General features: G+C 38.1%; 1 protein-coding gene and 1 pseudogene across 3 annotated transcripts in view; one reads left to right on the top strand and one right to left on the bottom strand.

Annotated features, from left to right (window-relative positions):
- Positions 1-1059, bottom strand: part of SOS1 (SOS Ras/Rac guanine nucleotide exchange factor 1) — a 118066-nt gene extending 117007 nt beyond the window's left edge. For 2 of the 3 annotated variants that reach the window (XM_015587582.2, XM_015587583.2), the window contains exons 1-2: positions 916-1059; positions 150-238 (exon numbers count right to left, since the gene is read on the bottom strand). The gene's annotated coding sequence lies outside the window, so the exon portion shown is untranslated. The remainder of the gene's footprint in view (positions 1-149; positions 239-915) is intronic. The other variant, XM_006909653.3, reaches the window with a different exon arrangement.
- Positions 1060-3261: 2202 nt separating this feature from the next.
- LOC112478009 lies at positions 3262-3380 on the top strand (annotated as a pseudogene).
- Positions 3381-9591: the final 6211 nt, after the last annotated feature.

Below are 9591 nucleotides of genomic sequence, written 5' to 3'. Positions count from 1 at the left end.
AGCAGGAAAACAGCATTAAAGAAACATTTTTTCAACAACATCTTCCTGTTATAGTTTAAAAATATCTATTTTTAAAATAATATGAGTAATTCAGGGTTCCCAAAACCAAAACTTTAAATTACTTCTTTTCTCCAATGTATAATGCTCACCTCAACTCCAATGTGAAGTTATGAGAATTTGACTTTAAGAGGAATTTCTTTTACTGATTTGTTTTTGTCTGCCTCTGCATTAGCCCAACCTAGAAATGAAAGTTCACAAGCAATCATCTTCATGGCTGGATGGTTTGGACTATGCAGAGTACTACTGAAATGCCTAAATTTTCCTAGTTCACTAGTTCATAAAGTAATAATACAGGTATCATTTGCATTGTTTTCTTTTGTCTTTACTGCTCTTCATGGTTTTGTACATTAAAGATTTAATTATAAAATAAACTTCCAATATAAAATGCACACTTTATTTGATATAATTAAGTTTTAGATTTCTAGAACTCACCTTAAGATATCTTTTAAGCATAAAGGATTTGGGGGAACAAATTACCCAATTTAAGTGGGGAAGACTAAAAATTTATTTATCCTGAATCAAGCAATTTATAGCCAGAGATGACACTGGCTGGCTATGAGAATGAGCCTCTCTGCAGATCTCTGTCTGCAGAGAACATAATTGACTGAGGGCCCCAGCTGGTGCACTCTGAAATCCATCACTGTTTTTGTGCAGAGGCCACACTTCTCACCGGCTGCTCCCAGTCAATGACTGAGCACAGCAGACATATGTACCAAAGCAGGCCTATACCTAGGAGGGGAGAAATTCCTGTGATAGGCAATTTGCAAACAAGAACTTCCCGAGGCCTTAGTGAACTTTCCTTAGAACTGCACTGCAGTCTAAGACTCTTTCTCCCAAAGTTCCTTTCTTTCTTACCTCTCTCCTTCACTTGGAATGACATCTGCATCAGTCTGATGACTCTCCCTGCATTTGTCCTCATCTTTTTCTTACAAGCACTTCTAACGAATTTCTTGAATGCTTGATTCCATCTTGGTATCTGCTTCTCCCTTGAAGCATTACATGTTTATAAAAAGTCTTGTCATTTTAAACGAATTATTTCTAAAATACATAATACTTACTTCCCTATTTGCTAAAATAGAATATACTGAACATGACAATTCCAGTGCCTTTTGACTGGTGAATATCTTAACTAAGACTCACCTAACTCTATATATTAGCAGCATATTCTTGAGGGGAAAGACTCAGAACCACATGTAATTTAATGACTATGTACTGAGCACCTGCTATACATGAGTAATATGCTAAGCATTATAGGGAATACAATGGTGAATAGGACTCTATTCTTGCCCTCAAGTGACTCCCAATATAGAGGAACAGAGAAGCCACATATACAAACTATAAATGGCAGATTGTCAAGTGCTAAAATTGAGGTATAAAATACTAAAGAAATTAAGAGATTCATTCTATTTAGGGGATAGAGTTTCAGTAGAAAGCCTCTGAAGAGGAGATGGCATTTGAAATGTACTTTGAAAGACATCATCAGAGCCTTCAGGTTGTACCTGCTTATAATTAACAAGGATAGTTAATTACAAAGATGCCTTCCATGCCTGCCATACTTGGCTATACCCAAAGTGTAAATTTGTTCTATCACAATTCTCTCACAATCTCTCTTTCCCAGAGTACTGATGGTTTCTTAGCTCCCCTCCAAGAGTTCTCCTCTCCCAGTATTCCCTCTTTCATCATCACTACTTAGGCCCTTAAGCCAGAAACCTGGGAATTAGCTTTGATTCTTCTCTTACTACCCTGTCGTTCAATCACCAATCTACCTCTAAATCTAAAATCCACTTTTCTCTATACCCACATCTACTGCCCTAGTCAAAACCACCATCAATCATTTTGTGAATTGCTGCAAAAGTCTCCTAACTGGTCTTCCTGCCTACGGTTCTGCTGCCATTTAATCCAAGCTCTACAAACCAGACAGTGACTCTTCAAATTCATATTTGTCAATATACTGCTTAAAACCCTTCTGTGGTTCCCCACTGATCTGGTGGTAGACAAGGGGTTCTTGGACACAGAGGGCAATAACCTTAAAAGAAAAACAAAACTGATAAATCTGACTCTATCAATATTAAAAACTTCTGCTCATCAGAAAACATTATTAGAAGATGAGAGAGGGGTGAGGGGGTTGAGTGAAAATAGTAAAGGAATTAAGAAGTACAAATTGGTAATTACAGAACAGTCACAAGGACATAAAGTACAGCATACAGAAAATACAGCATACAAGATGGGCATGAGACTTATTGGGGAGATCACTTTTCAAATTATATCAATGTCTAACCACTATATTGTATACCCAAAATAATATAATATTGAATGTTAACTGTAACTGAAAAAACATAAGTTAAAAAAAATTAGAAAAATGAACAGACAAGCCGACAAGCCACAGGCTAGAAGGAAATAATCATAAACCATGTACCTGATAAAGGACAATTATCCAGGATATATATATAACTCAATACTAAATACTCTTAAACTAAATACTAAATAGAAAAACAACTCAATTTTTTAGATAGGCACAGATTTCTGCAGACACGGCCCAAAAGAAGATATACGAATGGTCAATAAGAAAATGAATAAGTGCTCAATGTCATTACTCATCAGGATAATCGAAATTAAAACCATAATAAGATACCACTATGTACCCATGGCAATGACTAAAATTAAAGACTAATAACACCAAATACTGGCAAGGTCATGGATCAACTGGAACTTTCATACATCGCTGGTGAGAGTACAAAATGGGTACAACCACTTTGAGAAAAGGTCCGGCAGTTCCTTATAAAAGTAAACAGACACTTACTCTATGAGATATTTCTCTTGGTATTTACCCAAGAGAAATGAAAACATATATATACAAAAAGATTTATATAAAAACATTCATAGCAGCTTTATTCATAACCCCAAACTGTAATCCATCCACTTGATAAACTCTGACATATACATATGATAGAAAAGAAAAAGCTGAATTCTTGATAAACACAACCTCAAAAGCCTTACCAAAAATATACACTGTATGATTTTATTTATATGACATTCTAGAATAGATAGATCTGTGATAAGATGATAAAAGATCAGAACAGCAGCTGCTTCTGGTGGGGCAGGGACTGAGAAGGCATATAAAGAAAATTTCCCAAGTGAAAGTAATCTCTGACATCTTGATAGAGGATTGGGTTGCATTCATTTGTTAAAATTCATTAAATGGTCTATGACCATGCCACCCTGAACAAGCTCGATCCCGGCTGATCTCAGAAGCTAAGCAGGGTCAGGCCTGGTTAGTATTTAGATGGGAGACCACCTAGGAAGACCAGGTGCTGTAGGCTTAAAAAATAAGGGATTGTAAACTGACAAGGTTCTTGCAATCTTTGAGGTCAACCAAGGGTTGCCTCGCCTAAAAAAAAACAAAACAAAACAAAACAACAACAAAAAAACCCAACTCATTAAATGGCACAATTAACATTTGAGTATTCCATTGTACATAAATTTTACCTAATAAAAAGAATCATAAACTGATAACTCTAGCTAATGATAAGCATGCTGATATGTTTAGGGGTAAAATATACTGACGTTTGCAACTTATTATGAAACGCAAACGTAACATAAGATGGATTGGTGGAATGGACGGAGGGAAGTGATAAAGCAAATGCAGAATGTAAATTATAGAACCTATGTGATGGGTATATGGGTGTTTACAATTCTTTCAACTTTTCTGTATATTTGAAAATTTTTATAATAAAGTATTGGGTAAAAAAACTTGATCACAAGAGAAAATATTCTAAAATGAAGTGCAGTTTTTTTCCCTACTCCATACACATTATGGGAAGTGGGGAGTAGCTGCCACTTTATTTGGTTAAAGCATCCTCATTGCTGTGATTTGTGGACCTCCTGGCAACTGCTGGTTTACAGTCTTCCTCGCCACTACATTACATTATCCTTATGGACTTCATCGTCATCCATGTATACAATCCATCATTCAAAACACCAATTTCAGTGCTCCTAATTATTTAATCTCCTTCATCTCTGGAATTTTAAAACTCCAAAGTATAATCATCACCCTCTCTAACCATAATCTCCTATCTGCTCCCATTACCTTCCTCTTCCAATTTATCAAGATTTCTAATCCACGGAGCCGTCATTTAAACTTCCATTATAAACCTTCCTTGTAGCTTTACTTCCTCTCTATCACCCAAAATACCCCTATCTTTTCATTCCCTACAGCAGCTACCTCCAACCAACTATCCTTCTCTATCCATTTACCTAAACTAATGAATGCTGCTGGAGGAAATCTCACAGACCAATGAATGCGACTCCAAATTTATGGTCTCCACACTCAGCACTGCTCAACAATTCCTTTCTAATTCACTGGCTGGCTCCTCCTTCGCACTCCACAGCGGCAATTCCAAAATTTCATCATACTTCTTAAACACCTTACTCATTTCTCTTTCCTCACTCTACGTAAAGGATCCTGGCTTTTTATTTCATCATGAAAATTGAGGCTACCTAGCATGAACTCCCTGCTCGCAAACCTACAAACCCATCTTTATCTCCTTCCATATTTTGTCATCACCCCTGCCAGCGGTGGTATATGACATAGTGTTTAAAAATGCAGATTCTGTAACCAAATTACCCTTTCCAAACCTCGGTTTCCTCTCTTGTAACATGAAGGCAATAATGGTATCCTGTGAGAATTAGAGAACATATGTGAGGCACTTAAAATAGTACCAGCAAATAGTTCAAGCAAATCCCATGCTTGTTTCTGAGCTCATCTCCTTGTTTAGTATTTCACCAGCATTCTCTACCAGCTCCTTCCCCAAAGGTTTCTAATATATACCAGTTTCCTTTCCCTCAAGTAAAAACGGGAAGTGTCTTTCCCAATCTTGAATCTCCTTCTTACCACAAGGATTCCCTTCATTCTCAAGCTTCTAGAAAAAATAATCTGGAAAAAAAAGTCATTTGTCCTTGTTATTCTTTTTCCATGCTCTTCTATCTTCTACCCTCACACTGAAATTTCTATGACATAAGTGACCCTGTAGCTGTCAAATCTAACATTTTTCAGGTACCTTATTTGACTTTTCTTAGCTGTCAAATCTAATATTTTTCAAGCACCTTGTTTGACTTTTCTGACATGGTTACTCTTTTCTTGAAACTTTCTCAACTTCTCAGACACTAGGGTCTCATTCTACCTGACTCCTTCCTTCTTAATCTCCTTCACTCACTCTTTTCCTTCTGCTTTCTCCCTGCACATGATTATCCACTCTCTTGCCTCAGTTCTAATGCCAGCCCTATTTCAGTCTTACCTCTAATCATTTTCAGCGGGTGGCTTCAAATAATTTTTTAAAAAAACTTTAAGGTACAACTGACATACAATAAATTACATATATCTGAGCCGCATGATCTGTTAAACTTTCACACATATCCCTTTCACATATACACTTTGTATATACCCCTGAAACTATCAGCACAATCAAGACAAATGAATATGAAAGCCTCCTCCCTAAAACAACTACTGACCTTTCTGTCACTGTAGATTAGTTTGCATTTTCTAGAATTTTATATAAATAGAATTATACACTATACATTCTTTTTTTTTTTTGGTCTGACTTCTTTCACCTTAATTATTTTGAGATTCAGCCATGTTGTCATGTGCATTAATAGTTCATTCTTTCTATTGCTGAGTAGTATTCCAATATATGGCTTATAACAGTTCGTTTATTCATTCACCTGCTGATGGACATTTGGGTCATTTCCATTTTTTTACTGAAGAGAGCTGCCGTGCACATTCATGTGTAAACCTTTGTATGGACCCAGGCTTCATCTATTCTTATGGCTTTCCTTACATACCTAGGAGTCCCAAATCTGATTCACCAGATACCAACAATCAACTGCCAGTTCAACAAGTCCACCTGGATAACTCAAAAGGACTTTCAAATAAACATGTCCAAAACTCATCTCATTATGCCACTCTCGCCATCTCAACAGCAGGTTCTCCTCCTACAATCTCTATCCTGACTGAAGGCATTCAAACCAAAAACTTAAGCCTCTTCCTGCTCTCTTATCACTTCCCCTAATCACTCAGTGAGTTACTAGGTCCTGTCAATTCTGCCTTTTAAACATCTCTCAAATAAAATCCATTCCCACATTTCCATCGTAGTTCAAATGCACTTTTAATTCAAATGCATATCACCTCTTGGCTGGGCTAATAAACTAGCCTTCTAACTGTGCTCCTTACCTCGGGTCTCATTTTTCTCCAACGCATTTTCTATTCTATGGTCAAGGTGAATTTTCTGAAATTCTAATCTGTTACTCCCCTATTTAAAATTCCTCAATGACTTCTATCCCCTCAAGATAAAATTTAAACTCCCTAGCTTAATATACAAAAAAATTCTCTATAAACCAGTTTCCTCTCCAAATTCATCCTGTCAGTTCCCATCATGTTCTAACTTAGTCATTTCTGGATGATGTCATTTACCTTTGCATCCTTAGTGCCAAGGGCAATACTCGGTCTGTAGTAGGCATAATATATTTGTGCAACAGATAAGACAGACTGATAGAAGCAGTGAAACATTTTGAACATATTCAAGAACAGTGGTAGTTCAGTCTAGCTGAAGCATAAAGAATATAAAAGATAATGGTAGGCAATCCAGTCAGAAAAGCAAGATGAAGCCAGATCATCTATCACCATCAATTCCATGCTAAAGAATGTGCACTTCATCCTATGCCCTCAAAAGACATCAAAGGTTCTGAACAAGAACGTGACATGTTCAGAAGTGTACTATAACTTCTGAAATTTGAATAATAGATAAAGAAGAGATAAGAGGCAGTGAAATCAGTTAAGAGGCTACCCCAGTAGTCTGGGAAAGGGGACTCAGAGCAGTTGGAGTAGGAGTCAATAGATTACAGGAACACGTCAAAAGAGAATGAATCTACAGGCTCTGCCTGGGTATAGGTAGTAATGCAAAAAGAGAACTCAGAGATAATGCCAATGTTTTGAACCAGTCAAATAAAATAATAAAGCCATTAATCAAGAGAAAAAATTAATAGTAGGTGGAAGGGAGGGAAGTGATGAATTTAGTTTGGGTATTCCCTCACCCATTCATTCAAATTTTAGTGCTTACTAAGAGTCAAGCACTGCATGCATGGAGGATAAAATGAGGGTAAAATATCGACCCTGTTCTCAAGGACCATCCAAACTAGTTGGGAAGGGCGCGTGTGTGCGTGCGTGTGTGCGTGCGTGTGTGCATAACAATTATACAGGAACTTAAAAGTCATTGTTAAGTACTAGGCTAGGGTGCTAAAAGAAAATAAAGACTCTTCAACTCAACCTTGAAGCTATGAGAAAAGATCTGATGTCGAATTAGTCCAGAAGGATGAGTAGTGTTAGGCCAGGCAAAGGGCAGTCCAGGTGAAGAGAACAGGATGTTCAAAGAGCCTCAGGTAAGATAACACAGGTTGGGCACATCTGCAAATAGTGCAGTAAATCTAAAGGAAGAATTCAAGATATGGAGATATCTACACGAAATGTCGAGTAGGCAAGTGAAAATGTAGGTTTTGAGACACCAAGAACACATCCAAATATGAAATATATTTTCAACCTTGTCTTAGGTGGCTTAGAATCATCATTAGTGGATATTTTAAATGAGAATTGGAAGAATCTTACCTATCAGCTAGATTGTGTAACCTTCTACCTCCTCCCATTACTTCTGTCCTACAAGGGCATTTCTGCTTAAAGTCGAAGCTGGTTTATATAAATAACCAAAAAGAACTGATATGAATTGAAAATACTACATGCTTGCTATGTCTAAAGAGGGACGCTCCAGCAGTTCACTGCCTTGCTTCAATGAGGACCCAATATGAGGAGAGCTTCCTATTCTTCAAGAAAAGCTCAAAATTCAGATTTTAGGTAATATCTCCCATTTTTAAATACTGGCAACTAATTACGTTAAAATTAAAACGCCATGGTGCCAGTCAAACAAAATGCTTCTGCCTACAGATTTCAGCAAGGGCCGCCAGTGTGACAGAGTTAGAACTGGTCTACCAAACTCCTACAATGCTCTTTTCACTGCTTAATAGGTCCCTCAATTGATAGGATATCTTGCTGGTTCCCCTAGGATAGGTGTTGCCTGCTTCTAAGCAAAACAGCCCCAAACTAATAGTGTTTTATGAGTTCTTTTGTAGTTTTTAACAATTTTTTCTGTCTCCTCCCCACCCTGGATACCAATCAGGTCTAGTGTCACTGAGACCTAGTCACCTTCTATTGCAAGCCAAGATGTCAAGTGTGCAGGTAAAGCAAAAGGAAATGAGAGCCTGAAGTGATTTCTAATGAATAAAGTATATAAGGCATATGTCATCTCTTTGGTTTTCTTTAAAACAGTATGACAGAGATGTGTGTGACTAGTCAAACACCTAAGGGAAAAAGTCAATGATTTATATCTGAAATATGAGTGAATTCTGCTAACCAAAGAGTTTCAACTCTAAGATGCCGAGGGGGACAGGGAGGACAGGGCAAAAGGGAAAGTAAAAGTTGCTGGCCTTTGAGAAATATCAGACACCTTTTAAGACAGTTTTTAAAAGATAAATGTTTAGAACAAAACGTACACCTATAATCTCAACTCTGAGCAGAAGTAAAAATATTTTCAACAGATAACATGAAACATCTTTGAGCAACAAGAAACTGGGATTTACAAACACTATTAAAAGACTAAAGCATTTTCTATATCTATAGAAAAAGTAAAAGGAAAACAAAAAATACTGATTGTTTTTATGTTCATTCAAACACGTTTCCGATGTTTAATGTGTTAAGTAACAATGTTGCTTTAGAAGCTTTTAAAATGTAGCGACATTTCCTAATTACACTAAAACACTTGAAAAGTGCAGATCATGGGGTATATAATTTTAGATAACAATGTAGCAAACTTGAAGAAACGCAGGTTAAAATTTCTAATCCACAAACCGAATGACAGTAACAAGATTCTGAGACTTTAGAAAGAAAGAAAAGAAAAAAGAGTGGCATGTGCACCCGCCCGTTAATGGGAGGAGTGGGGGAATTCGGGGGAACGGAGAGTGATTACAGAGGGCGAGCAAAGCAGGCCATGTTCTTGCTGGCAGGCGAGCTCTGCAATTACTTAGAGCAGGCATTATGGCCCGAGCATTCTCGAGCCCACTAAACCCAGCAGACTGGACATCTAAAACCGGAGGCTGACAGCAACTCCGAGTAAGACGGAGAAGGCGGAAAAGTGGCCTGCTTTGACCTCGGCTGAAAACTGAGGCTCCTCCAACTCTGGTCTCTGCATCAGGGGCAGGGCATTAACCTGTCAATGATTGGATTATTCGGACAAACTCTCCCTGGCTTCCTGCAGCCTTCGCACACACGGGGTGAATGTCAACACCGAGAGCCACCGAGTGTAGGGGAGCCTCTCAGCGTGCGCCGTCCTTTCTGGGAGGCGGTGAGACCGGGAAGAAAGACGGCCCCGCGTGCGCCCCGCCTCCCAGCCCTTTAGCAGCCCGGCCCGGCGCCCTCGCAGGGGCTGCAGCGGG

The sequence above is a fragment of the Pteropus alecto genome, unplaced genomic scaffold, assembly GCF_000325575.1.
Source record: "Pteropus alecto unplaced genomic scaffold, ASM32557v1 scaffold131, whole genome shotgun sequence".
NCBI classification, from domain to species: Eukaryota; Metazoa; Chordata; class Mammalia; order Chiroptera; family Pteropodidae; genus Pteropus; species Pteropus alecto.
The sequence above is the reverse complement of the archived record's forward strand: the minus strand, read 5'-3'. Positions and strand labels throughout refer to the sequence as shown.